General features: G+C 44.0%; 1 protein-coding gene across 5 annotated transcripts in view; it reads left to right on the top strand.

Moving 5' to 3' along the window:
- Nucleotides 1-881: 881 nt before the first annotated feature.
- Nucleotides 882-14,012, top strand: part of PLCB4 (phospholipase C beta 4) — a 361,436-nt gene continuing 348,305 nt past the window's right edge. For 3 of the 5 annotated variants that reach the window (XM_090051524.1, XM_090051533.1, XM_090051509.1), the window contains exon 1: nt 907-1,093. The gene's annotated coding sequence lies outside the window, so the exon portion shown is untranslated. Of the gene's footprint in view, nt 1,094-14,012 lie in introns of all 5 variants that reach the window. The other 2 variants (XM_090051542.1, XM_090051517.1) reach the window with 2 other exon arrangements.

Below are 14,012 nucleotides of genomic sequence, written 5' to 3'. Positions count from 1 at the left end.
CCCAAATATTGATATAGAAAGCAATCACTGACTACAGAGCAAAGGGACCAGGGACTTGGGCCTTGTTGCCCTGCCTAGACACCAGGCCGGACTCTCACCTCTAAAGCACACCCGCCCCATCCCTGCTTTTAGGGGCAGCTGCCTATGCCATAGGCAAGGCACACAGGCAGCCAGAGCCCTGCCTCCACACTTGTCATGTGAGGGTTGGGGGTGTGGGAAGAAACCCTGCCTGCCCTGGCATAGCTTCTGCTATGGCCCTTCCCTCTGTGTTTGTGTAATTGTGTCTGTGTGCGTGTCTCTGTGTGATTGTGTTTTTGTGGCTCTCTGTGTGATTGTGTATGTACGTGCCTGTGTCTCTCTTGGTGCGACTCTTGTGTGCATTTGCCTGTCTCTGTGTGTGCCTGTGTCTCTCTTTTGGTATGTGTGTGTTCCTGTGTCTCTGTGTGTGTCTCTTTCTGTGTGTGTAAGACTGTGTCTCCCTGTGTGTCTCCCTCTCTCAGTGTGACTTAGTGTATATGTGCCTGTGTTTCTATGTGTGTCCCTCTCTCTCCGTGTGTCTCTCTCTGCATGTGTGCGACTGAGCTGTGTCTCTCTCTGTGGTGTGTGAGACTGTGTGGGTCTCAGCTGTGTCTCCCTCTGTGTATGTGCCGGTGTCTCTGTTTGCGTCTTTCTCTCTGTGTGAGGCTGTGTGGGTGCGCGGGTCTCCGCTGTCTCTCTGTGGTGTGTGAGACTGTGTGTGTCTTCGCATGCGACCGTGTGTGCGGGTCTGCCGGCAGGCGCGGGGAGGGGAGGCCGGCGGCAGGTCTGGGCGCAGGCGGGAGCGGGAGGCGAGGCGAGGCGCGGAGCTCCGCCCGGCAGCCCTCGCCGAGGGGCGGGGGGCGCTGCCCTGCTCCTCCCGCCGGCGGCCGCTGATGTAAGGCGCGGGCGGGGGGCGGCAGCGGCGAGGCCGGCCGAGGCGGCGCGGCGCGGCGCGGCGCGGGCAGAGGAGGCGGGGGGATGCGGTGCACACACAGCAGCGCCGTTTCCTGGTGAGCGCCCTGCACACACGCACACGCGCGGCCGGAGCGGGAGCGGGAGCAGGCGCAGGGCACAGGTAGGCGGCGGCGGCGCTGCGGGCGCCGGGGTCGGGGCATTTCCCGGCGGGGGCGGGGAGACGCAGCGCGGGGCGCCTGCCCCTGCCTCCCCGCCCGCTCGGCGGCACCGGGCCGGGCAGCGGGGCGTGCGGGCACAGAGGCGCAGGCACGCACAGCCGCGCTCGCGCGCGTGTGTATACACGTATGCCTGCGTGCGTATATCTGCACACACGCGTGTGTACCTGCCTGTGTGCGCGCGCATCTGTGCACACGTGCGCATGCACAGGAGTGTGTATGCGCACACCGGCGCGGGCACACTCATGCACTCGTGCGTGCGTGCGTGTATAAATCTATGTGCGCGCATGCATTGTATTTGCATATTTGCATACCTCGTGTGTTTGTATATTGTACTTGTGAGTACATGGTGTGTGCGTGTTTGCATACGTTGTGCCTGTGCATATATTGTGTGTGTGTTTGTATTGTGTGTGTGTGTGCATGCATTGTGCATATGCATACACTGTGCGCGTGTGTATATATTGTGCGCATGTGTGCATATGTGTATGTGCGTGTGCAGGTATTGTGTGCACGTGTGTATACAATGTGCGTGCGTATGTATAAAGACTAATTCTGATCATCTTAGTTCTAATATTTCATCATTAAAGCTACATTCAGCAAAGTCTTTTTCTCTCTCTCATCTCATCTCTCTCTTGCCAGCTGAGCAGGATGTCTGTAGCTTTTAACCCGTATTCGGATTGTGTCCATGCAGTGCAGAGTGTGCCACTGATGCATCTCGTTAGCTCACATAACTTTTTAGTTTTTTCTTTTGTTTTGAACAATGGAAAGCCTACCTTGGGAGACCTTTCTGGGGTCCTTCATACAAACAGGGCTGCTGCATTGAGTGCAGGTGTGTGCGTGCGTGCCTGTGCATGTCAGTTTAATTTACATGGAGTATAACTTTTAATTGTGCCAAGGTGTTGATGGAGGTTGCCATTTTGCCAGCAGTACTGGGCATAATCTGTGCCTGACTTAGAATTATGTGTAGTCCAACACCTGTTACTTAATCCTGTTTATCCTTGCTGGTTATTGTTCTCTAACTCTAGTGATTTTGTTTTACCTCTGCAAATAAAAACACAAATATTGCCCTTCTAAAAGCAAGGATGTGCTGTCAGTGTGTAAAAGTGAGATGGAAGGATGTTTCAGGGATGTAGTTCTTTTTCAGAAAGAGAAAAAAACCCAAGAAAGTTGCAGGAAACAACCTTTATGTCAGCAGTAGTTTTCTGCTGCATGCAGAGGTGTAGGATACAGCTCCAAGACACACAGCTATGGCTAATCAAAAGGAAAGTAAAGTCTCCCAGAATAGAAATAATTTAGTAAATTAGGTGTACGGCATGTTCTCCTAGAACAGAAATCATTAGTAAATCAGGTGTACGGCCTGTTTTAATAGCATAATATTGTTTAGTACTCTCCGAACTTCAGTCTGATACCGTGCAATAATGGGACTTTGTGATTAATAATATGAGCTACTGTCAATTGCATGGAAGAAACCCAAATCCTCTAATTATACAGAGGAGGTTAGAACATAGTCTCCGTACACGCATCCACTTCTCTTAGTGCGTAGTTTATTTGCATAGTTTAAGTGCTTATAGAGAAAAGGAGTATTATTGTTCGAAGAGACTTCGTTTAAATTAACTTCTAAAGGTATAACATTTATTAGATTTCTAGCCTTACCTGGTCAAGAACTCTTCAGTAGGCCTTTATAACCTAGAATGGCTATTGTACAGGGGATTTTTACATCATACAGAGAAAGCTTATAAATTTTAATTGGAAACTCACTTTTATTCAGTGTATTCAGTTATAATTTAATCATGTAATTAAAATAAATTCCAAAATAGCACATCACAGGCAAGATTAATTGCCCTATACAATGTGATTTTTAGCTGTGACTGTCTAATTAGAGGAGGGGATGAAATAACTGGCTAATATATAATAGTAGGCATTTCAAGCAGGGAACTTTTTTCACAACTGTTAATTCACTCTCCCTCCAAATGTCATTTTTGATTCATCTTTTGATGATATCACTAAACACCTAGCATTCATTTAAAAATCAAGTCTCTGGTGGAAAAATAACTGTACAAGTACCTGTCAAAACAGAATTTTAAGTCCTGGTTTCATCATAGGATATGGATTCATACCTGGCAGAGTAACAATGCCTTTTATTTTATAGAAGCATACCCACGCACAAGAGCTTTGTATTAAAACAGAATTTGCTATGCCATGAATTTATATACCGCATATGCTGTAAACTATGTTTTTCTGGCCTTTTGGGGAGCTGGGCTGAAAGAACCTAGAGGAAAAAGAGAGGAAGCTGAAGAAAAAGGGAGACATTCTGTGGCAGCACCATTTACAAGTGCATGATGTACCCACTTGCCAGCCGTGTGTCATTGTGATATTGCCCAAAATCAAGGCACTGGCTGTTCCTTTCTATTTCATACTTTTCTTAAAAATAGTCAACTGTTTTTTGACTTACTGTCCATTACTGTCTTATGACTTTGGCCATTTTTTCCAATGTTTTCTGGCAGTGGAAATGAAGCTGGAGGTTTATGTGGAGTCTCAGATCCATTTGCATTTTACTTATAATAGGAATACTTAAACTGTCCCTTGTTTAATGTAACTCCAGTATTTGATTGTGCTTTTGGGAGAAATGATGACTTTAGTGTACAGTCGGATTTTTATGACACTTATAAGAGTTGTCTGTGCATAGTATTTCAGTTTTTCTTGTGATTACTCATTTTGTTTCATTATTTCCCTTTCCCATTAATTTCCCATATTTTGTATTCTGCTCCTGTAACTTCATGATTAGTTTCTTTTTTTTGTCATTTTCATCGTCTAGATTTTATTTAATTCTTATTCATCATTTGCAGAAAAAACAAATATCTGATCATCTTGGTTTTAGTATTTCATCCTTAGAGCTAAATTTAGTGAAGTCATTTTTCAGGGAGAAAAAAGTACATATCACACTTCCAAAAATGAAACCAGACCTCTAATGCAGAAGTGTCTGTCTAAGGAAAACAGCATCTCTATCCTTTTAGAGAAGGTTATAACTTTTTAGAGAAGGTTATAACTTCCTCCATATTTTTAAACATCTCTATTATTCTTTGAATTGTAGAATTGAATTTTTCCATTTCATAAAACCACAGGACTGCAAACTGGTTGATTGGGCAAGTTTTGTAGGAGTTACTACCAGAAAAACAGCACAGGTGATATGCTTAATCTACATCAAAGTTACAATATTTAAGAAATATATGCATCATGCCACCATAAATATTGTAATATTGATAGCTTGTGCTCAGCCACTTGTTTTACAAGGTATGTGATAGTGCTCATTCATCTTGAATAGCATGCTTTAGCTCTTTGACCACAAAAACTGACTGGAATGGGGGAAGTTTATGGACTACACTGTTTACTGTTCAAAAATGTTTTGATGGTTCTATGTAGGGTTTTTTTTCACCTTTGATATTTGTGATGATTTCTCTTCACATCAAAAAGAGTTACATGGCATAGATACATTTTAGCCAATGTAATTTTGTAAGAGGAACCCTTCTTCAGTTCTGCTGTTAGCAGGAGGGGAGGGGTCGCTTTTGACCATATTTTGCTTTGTGGTCTTGGCCTACAAGGCCAAGATAAATGATCTATTGAACTGATTTATGTTCCAAAGGGGCTAATGAACAGCAAACCTGTTTTGGTTATAGATTTACTCTTGTACATGGCATAACAAACCTACAGGAGTCTGTCTGTCTCTCCTTGGCAAAACTTCCTGACTTTTGGCTCCTGAGAGACTTCAGAAAGATGTTAGAAGAGGCCTCTGCCATTATGCAAGAAGAGTAGAGTTCACATTCCCTGGTCACATCCTTCCTCAAATTTTGTTGTTCTCATTCCTCGACAGAATAATTAAAGAAAATAGTAAATAGCAAGCTTCAACAGCATGTCTTAACTTCCAGGATACTTCAGAATAAGGCTTCAGTTGAGTGAAAAGCATGAACACAATCCTTCTTATAGCCCTAAATACAGACTATATTTCTGGGCTTCTATTACCAGATCTTTCTGCAAGATACTGCTAGCCTACCTGTGTGTAGTAACAGGAGTTGATGATGCAGCACTTCAAGGGCACGAGTCCTTCCTTCCCATCAGAACTCTGAATGTTGATGGGGAACTGATCCTCTTCCCCTGAGGCCCCTAAACTGTAGGGCCTCAGGGATTCCACTTTCAATATCCACAAGATGAGAGAGAGTGAGCTGCTGTGCTGTCAACATTATATGATTGAGATCTAGAAACACATCTTATCCTCTAGTGATGCAACCACTCTGAGTAAAATGTCCCAGTACCTACAGGAGATTAACTTCTGGCTGGAGATGAGATCGCTGATGCTCAGCCCAGACAGATCAAATTAATTCTAGTTTGAAGAGGGTAACACTTTGAAGAATTATCCTGGGTGCTATCCCTCCTATCCGTTGGAGTGTACAACCCTCATTCAAAATGACAGGAAGGTGTGGGATCCAGTTTGGCCCATTACAAATCTTCAGTGACCAGGTTTTGTCTGTGACTAAATCCTTTTTCTACTTTCAAGGTGCTAGAAATTCCACGCCTTCCCTGGGGTTGAGCGCTATAGGCATCCCAAAGATTTGTCACTTTAACACTGGGTTATGGTAATTTGTTGAACCTGAAGCTGCATGTGAAAGACAGCTCACAGTTTCCAGCTTGCATGAGGTGTAGCTGCTTGCCCTCTCCATGAGCAAGGCTGTTTTTTGGATCCATTCACAGCCTCCATGCCATTGCCATGTTCCACTGCCAGTTGATGGCTTTGCTCCTAATCTTCAAACAAGCAATGGACTATGTCCCTGCTATGTCAGTGACTACTTCATCATCTGCAAGACATAGGGACAGTTGCAGTCGTCTGGGACAGTGCAGACTTAAAGCCTAGAGCAAACAGAGTGGGGATGGAGCAGTCTCAGCTGATGGCATTTTCTTATGGAACAACCTCAAGGAGATGAGATGAGTCCAAGATATGGCTTCATCTAGGGACTTCTGCATCCTTTCTGATAAAACTTTTATTCTGTTAACTAGAGCAGCATTCGTAGGATCAAGCACTCTCATTCTTTTGCTTTTCCTGTTGCTTTTCTGAAAAAATGGACTCTGCATTCACAGCATCAAGCACACTCATTCTTTTACTTTTCCTGTTGCTTTTCTGAAAAAATGGACTGTGCCAAAATCATAATTTCGATAGAAGCAGTATAGTATGCACTTAAAATGTACAGCTGGGTTTTTAAAACTATTTAGCATTTGATACTCTGTTTTACATAGGAGGCATTCTCATACAATGTTGATAACCAGGTGTAGAGACCCTAAGGAGAAGAGTTTTATGCTATTTTTCTTGATGTTTTCTTAAAATGGAGGCCAGGATGACTGCTTAGCTCTGGCTTCTTGCCCAATAAGAGTTCAAGAGCTTTAGAAACACACTTGCTAGATAGCTGAGACGGCCCTGGCATGATAGTTGAGTATGTTCTGTCATTTGGTCTTTGTGTGAAGTGTCTGAGATTTGAAACCAGCATCAGATGGAGTTTAGTTACGGTAGTCATGCACCTCTCCCCCAACTTGTAAAGAAGTCAGCTCCATGAAGTAGAGGTTTTGGGTCAGGACCATGAAATGGAATAATTTTGGTATTGTGAGCTGTGGTGAGCTGACACCTAATGTTGCAACACTAGAGCAGGAGAAAGATTTTTAATTGTAACATAACCTGTATATGTTATGTACAAGGACGGTCACTCTGGACACTGGGCACCTAGTGTGTTTCCTTTTGAGCTGACATATTGATAGAAGTGGTGCTGCTGTGAAATATTTTCACTTGTGCCTTTGGCTGTGGGATTACATTCATTGTTTGTATTACTGTTATCTATTTAGAGATTGTATTATATATAATATAAACAGTAGTATAATCCAGCACCAAGGAGTCAATAGTGTTTTGTACCAGAAACTGATTTAGCAGTATACCAGCTGAAGGAGACTATATGCCCAGCTTCAGCAGTCATGTTATTTTAGTTCTGGTGAGGACCTGATGTGGAATGAAGATCAAAGAACAGGCTGTTTGATTTTTTCCTCTTCCAGTTGCTAATAGGCTTCCTTTCCCAGAAATGTCCTTATTTAACATTAAAAAGGGATTGCAGGCTACCAAGCCTAGGCAGGTGCTTGACCAGGAAAAAAATGCAAAGGAGAGAAGTGACTTTAAGAGTTAATCAAAAGTCTTATTTGAGTTCCAATTTTCTTTTCCATGATCCTGTGATCAGCAGAATGGCACGAGGGATGAGAAAAATACAGAGCAGCCCAAATGAAGGAATTCAGTATGATTTAAACTGTGGATTGGGGTCACAGGCCTGAGGTGACAAAGCAACAGTCCTTTTCCCCTGATCACTGAGATGATCATTAAGGATTTCCTTGTTTAACTTTAGATTTCCCATTCCAGTTTCTATGTCCTCCATGGCTTCCATTTCCCTTGCCTGAACCTGCCTTGTCTTTCTTTTTTTTTTGCTGCTTGAGATTTACAGTCATTCAGACTCAATATTCACATCTCTGCGTGCATCTTCCCTGCTTTTTCTTTCTTTGTTCAGAATTCTTTCCATACCTTGGGTCTGGCCACTTTGCCCACAGATCTACTCTGGGACACGTATACCACTGGAGCAGCCACTGGAACGAAAAATGAGAAGGAAGGAATGGCTAACCATAACAATAGCCCTTCTATCCCATGAAATACTAAGGAGACCAATAAAGGCAATCGTTTTAATTCCTTTTTATATTCTGGCATCTTCTTGCAAATCTTTTTTTTTAGCGTAGACATAGTTGAATTGTATTGTTATAATTCACACACAATTCCTACAGAATACTAGTGGGTGGAAGTGAAAGATTATTACCATAATGGGAAGATCAAAGTTGAGACAAGAGGTGATTTGCTAAAACTGGACAAATGTTACTGTTGAAGTTAAATAGGTCTTTTTAAACCTCTCTTTGGAGGGGCCCCATCCAGGGAAAGAAAAGTAGTTTTTAAGATGGCAAAGTGGACAAGCTAATCAATTTTAAGTACAGCTGTTTCTACAGCTGACAGCAGAACATTATATCCACAAAAGGGTGCAACATTTTCTGATGGTAGAGGGAATTGTGTATTGCCCCAGAATCTGACTGCAAGGGAATAGAGGGACTCTTGTAGGAGAGATTTTTTTTTTCCCCAGACAACTCTTGAAGTTTGGTGCTTCTGCTGCATGTAGAGAACTTCAGCTACCTTTCTGACGTTGAAGAATTGGCAGTGTAACTATTTAACTCTGGTCTCATGCCCTTTGTCATTTATGCCCTAGTTGGATAGCAAAAGATACCTATGAATGTTTTTCATGCATTAAATGATAAGATGGAATGAAATGTGACTGTGGGTGTACACAAGCTACTGAGAAATGTGATTCTACAGTCTGCTGTGTAAGGCTGTTAGATGCAAATTAATGTAAATAATTTGGCATGAGTACCCAGTTATTTCTTGCAATAAAAAACCTCTTGTATCTGTTTACGTTACGGCTATTATGTAAGTGTTGAACATTTTTGGTCCCGTTCACAGAAGCAGTGTCTTGCACTGATTTGATGTGTTTTTACCCTCAAACAAAGTTCTGGGTCCTCAGGGAAGCTGTGGCCCTTGAGAACTACTTGGTAAGCTAAAAGAGGAGGGACCTTTGCAGATCTTTGTTTTGGTGAGGTGAAAGGATAGCAAAAAAGTGGAACTGGGGAGAAGCAAGTTTCACTCTCCTGCGAGTCTATATTGACTTTTCTTGATACTCGTGGTTGTAAGGACCCACAAACCTCTTCCTATAGTTTCAAGCCTGAAAATTCAGCCCCTGTTGGTATGTTTAACGTAAACTGCATATTTGTTAGGGTAGAGGCAAGGGGAAGGAGGCTGCTCAGCTTTTGTCATCAGATTCTAAGGAATGTGGCCGTGTTTGGCATCTCTGTTGGGCTTCTCTTCCTACTGGTGCCCTCTTTCCTTTTCCTCACAAATGCAATGCTTGGAGGCCCTCTATTGCCCATAAGTACTACTGATTTGTAAGATGTGAGTTGTGAGGGTTTGGTCTGGTTCATCCTAGGAAGGGCATATTTTCTTAGCTGGACTTCTCTTGTCCTGTGCTCTGTTACACCAGACCTTCAGCCCCTTAATTTGTTCTTGGTACTGGTTTCTGCCAGGCATCATGCTCTTCTTATCTGGTTACACAGCTATTTGATCACGTGCTAAAGTAGGGCTGGCCAACCTGTGGCCTGTGTGCCAGAAGTAGCATGGGTAGCTTGTGTGTGTGGCATGCAGCCAACTGGGGGTGGGATAGCAACACAGTGGCAGATAGGAAGCAGAAAGAGCAACAGGTCAGTGAGAGGAAGGGGGTCACAGTGACACTCAGGCAGGTGTCACAAATTCATCTATCCAGTGCCTTCAGGGCCCCTGAGTTTCTTCCTATTGTCTTTCTGCTTGTCCCAAGGAACAGACCAAGGCTTCCTCTGGGATAACTGCTTATCCCCACAAGCTTCAACTTCACTTACCCCAGAATGGGCCTCACAGATGTAACAAAGGAATCTCTGCCAGCTCAAGGTGGCATCCATTTTTGGGTGTGGAAAAGTTTTAAGGTCCCCTCCGCATAGAATGGGCTAGCCTGGACTATCACTGCCACAGGCAATCAGTAAGGAGGCAAGACAATAAAAGGATTTATTATATAGGAGGAAAGAATTATATAACACTGACTGTGGGTTTGAAGTCAGAATAAAAAAAGGTAAACTTTCTTAACCTCTCATCTGGGTCTACCCTAGTCCTCCTGAAAAGCTTACAGATATTATCAGAAATTAGCTTTCATGCTGATTCTGCCAGCCCTGGTTGCTGGGGGTCTTTTACCTCAAAAACCTGGATCCAAAGGCCCTGGTCACCTTACAGACAGTCCTTATAATACAGGGTTGGGCAAAATGTGGCCTGTGGGCCAGATGCGGCTCACCAGGCCATTCTATCCGGCCTGCGGGGCTCCTAAAAAAATTTAGAAAATTAATATTTATCGGCCCTTGGCTGCCTGTCGTGCAGCCCTCAATGGCTTGCCAAAACTCAGTAAACAGCCCTCTTTCCGAAATAATTGCCTGCCCCTGTTATAATACCTCGAAGCCAGCATGCCCTCTACCCCCCCATCAGCATTGTTTCAATTCTTCATGGGTCTCCAGACGCCTCCAGAAACATCTTTCCTGGCATTTCTCTGGCTGGCCATTTTTATCAGATGTCTTTGCTATAGAGAAGCTGATTTCCTCATCGCAGGCAGACAGTGCCTTGGTTGATCCTATTGCCTATGTCTGCATATGGCAGTTCTTTTTGCCCTAGTGTCACAATAGCAAGATAGACTTAGCAGTTTCACTCACTCACTTTTACTTTCCTTGACTAAACCATATCCAGAATCATAAAGATACAGATAGCATAACAACCTGTACAGTGATAAAAGCAACAGAAATAGATACAGGTTTCCTTTTATGCTGTACATGTGTTCCTGAAAAACAGTGCATAACTTGAATTTGCGTAAAGGGAACCCACTTTACAATGTAACAAATAGGGGTATGTTTCGAGACCTGGACTGTGCTGACCCCTAGACCCATTTCTACCACTTTTACAAGACATTTTTGGTACTCACCAACAGCAGCTGGTACACACAAGCACAGGGTGGTGGTGAATATTTAGTTGGTGTGAAGAGAGGGTGGTGAAGGGTCTTCATTGTCGAGAGTCCGCATCACTGGTAGGAGGTACAGGACCAGAGAGAGGGGTAGGAGAAAAGCTAGTGGGATGCTTAGAAGCCATAATGGGAAAGGCAACTAGAGAAACATGTGTTGCAGACAATGAGCGAGGAGCACAGATCCATACAGGATACTATATTTTGTGTCACTCCCACAATGCACCACACAAAGCAGCTGACTACAGGCTTCTACCATGCTGGTCACATAAGAGTGAATTTACCTTGCATATAATGAATTTTTGGTATAAAAAGGGTCATCGCATAAGAGCAAATTTGCACATACAGAACCTGTATAAAGCAAGAGAAACCTGTACAATCTAATGTTGGCTTTCCAAAGAAATCTCACATCATATCAATGAAATGAACACTAGAAAATATGCATGACACCCCAAAACCCCTTTCAGCTCATGGTGGAGTTTGACAGGCAGGTGTGGGGCTAATTTGTTGGCCCCTACTAAAAAACTGCAGCCAACCATTTCTGAATTACTTTCTTTCCTCAGATATGCAAGCTCGAGTAGTTATCTGTTTCAGACAGCGTGTACTGTGATGATGAGACTTTGCTGGTGCTGGAATAAGATTAGCTTGAAGAGGTAGAAATTGTTAGTTGTGAAAGTAGCATGCCCTGATTTCTTGGTTTTTACAGTGGTAGCTTGAAAAGTGTCTTCTGGCTAACTTAGTTTCCATGCCAAGCCATGGGAAAAATATCTGCACCTTCAGGGCTGTTACAGAAGTGACTGCATTGGTGCTGTCTTTGAATTGATAGAGATTGCTGTTAACTTTGAAGCAATTTTGATTCAAATGGGGGTGTACACGTGGGGGTTCTATGCCCCACTGCTTTGCTTTTGTATATGGACTTGAGATGTGGTAGACATGTGTTATGAGGTTTAGCATCCCAGATTTCTCTAGTGGACCTTAGTTTTGGCTACATTGGCATTAAGAGACAGACCCATGACTATTAGAGATTTTAAAGAAAAGAGATTTTCTTTTCCCTCTCTGAGTTATTGTTGGAAATTGTGCATCTGGGTAGATGAGACAAAACTGTTTTCAGCAGGGTGACACTAAGCACAACAGAACCACATAACACACTTGTCTGTTCAGGTACTTTTACACTGCTTCTGAACTGTAGAGAAAATTGCACGTCTTTTTCTCCACATGGCATGTACTGTACAACTAAAGCCAAAGAGCTAAGTCCTCACTGCTGTTAGTCTGGCATCTTTTACTTCAGTAAACTTGTTTAGCGTAAGCTGTGCTTCTCTACAAAAGGAGCATGCATTAAGAAACTGATGCCTCTCAGAATAACTTTCTCTGCCTTGAGCATGAATGGCAACTGTATATCTTTGGTGGTAAGGGTATACTTAAGCAGGTCAAGCAGACCTCTTATGATACCTGGATCACCATTTTAGAGCTGGTCCTCCATTTCTCCTGCTCAGCTTTCTCTCAAGCTCTGACTTCAAATTTTTTTTTTTAATAACTGACACATTCTGTTATTTCATTCCCATTGATTTATTCAGTCATGTGGAGAGGGTTTTCTTTCAGATTTTCAGAGTTTTATTATGACATGATCTCACTCCCCCTTCGCCACTCTAAATGTAGGTTCCTAACATCATTCTTACTGTATGCCCTAAGTATTGGTTAAGAGTAGGTCAGTAGCGTCATTTATAAACTTAGAAGCTACAGAATGAAGTACAGGCTGATAGTTGCAGTAGTTCTTTCCTGTACAAGCATGCAAATGTTTGTTTAATTTAGAAATGCCTGTCCAATTTCAAAACAAATTTTAGGGGAAAACTGTGTGTTCAGGTTGGGGTTTTTTTTGAGTTTGCATGCATTTAAAAACAAATAAATGGATAAACTGTTGGGTTAAGTACAGGCAGTCAAAAAGCCTGAGGCAGAATCGATTCAGTCTACGCAGTTTTCTCTAAGCTCCGTAGCTTGGACTGTTAATGAACAGAATACATGTTCTCTCATCAGTTGGCCAAGGATGCTGCTTGTGCACACCTCTCAGCTCTGTCCGGTTGCAAATGCCCCAGCCCTGCCCCCTTGCCAGCTCCCCTGCCTGCCAGTCACAGGGCACGGGGTGGAGAATGAAATCCCACTCCAGTCACTTAGCTGGGTTATGCACTGTGGGGAATGGGAAAGCCCCTGAGGATGGCAAGGGGGTGGGGTTGGAGTGTTTACAGCATAGCAGGGCCACACTGTAGGGGAGAAAGCCCCCCACCTTGGAGGCTTCCCCCTCACTCTCTTTGCAAACCCGAGTTGAGGGGCTGGGGTCCATTCCCAGGTGGGAGGCTGGTGGGAGGGGCAGGGCTGGGGCATTTGCAGCCCCGTGGAGCCATGCTGCAGAGGAGAAAGCCCCTGCCTTGGGGGCTTTCTCCATCCACCCACTGTGCAGACCCTGGCTGGGGACCCAGGGCTGGAGCGGGGGTCTATTGTTCCCCTCACCTCTTCCAGGGAGTGGGACTGGGGTAGCAGAGCTGTGGTGCAGGGACAGAAAGCCTCTGTCTCAGGGGCTTCCCCCACCCACTGCTAAGCAGACCCTGTCTGGGGGGACGTGGGGCTTGAGTGAGGATCAGTTTACTCCCTCTTCAAACACTACCCCCCAGCCTTAGCTGGTGGGGCTGGGGAGTCTGCTTCAGCTCTGTGACAGCCGGGGGCTGAAGCAGACAAGCTGGGGTGGAGGCTAGCTTGTCTGACCTGCAAGGGGGAGGTTAGTGGGGGCTGCAGTGCATCCTTGGATGCAGCGGGACTGGGACCTAACTTGTGTTGAGAGGAGATCTAGGACAGAAGTTCAACAGATCAGTTTAACCTAAATCAGTTAGTCTGATACTACATCCATCCAGGTCTATCTTAAACCAGTTTTGGCCGTTTTGAACCAGTCTGTGTGTACTGAACTTCTGTTCTGTCACAGGTTGTAACTGGTTTCCTGTCACTTACGGTGGTTTATATGTAATGTCTGTCCCTAGCCTTGCTGGAAGAAATGATGTCACTTCTTCACTCTTCCCCCGCTACCCTTCCGGGGTGTATGTGTGCATGTGAGTGCAGTATATATGATCCTTGTAGCACTTTTTTATTGAAACCTGTATCAGTTGAATCAGTGTGTCAGAGAATGCAT

Source organism: Crocodylus siamensis, chromosome 1 (genome assembly GCF_052110815.1).
Source record: "Crocodylus siamensis isolate JL-2025a chromosome 1, ASM5211081v1, whole genome shotgun sequence".
In the NCBI taxonomy this organism is placed as follows: domain Eukaryota; kingdom Metazoa; phylum Chordata; order Crocodylia; family Crocodylidae; genus Crocodylus; species Crocodylus siamensis.
The sequence above is the reverse complement of the archived record's forward strand: the minus strand, read 5'-3'. Positions and strand labels throughout refer to the sequence as shown.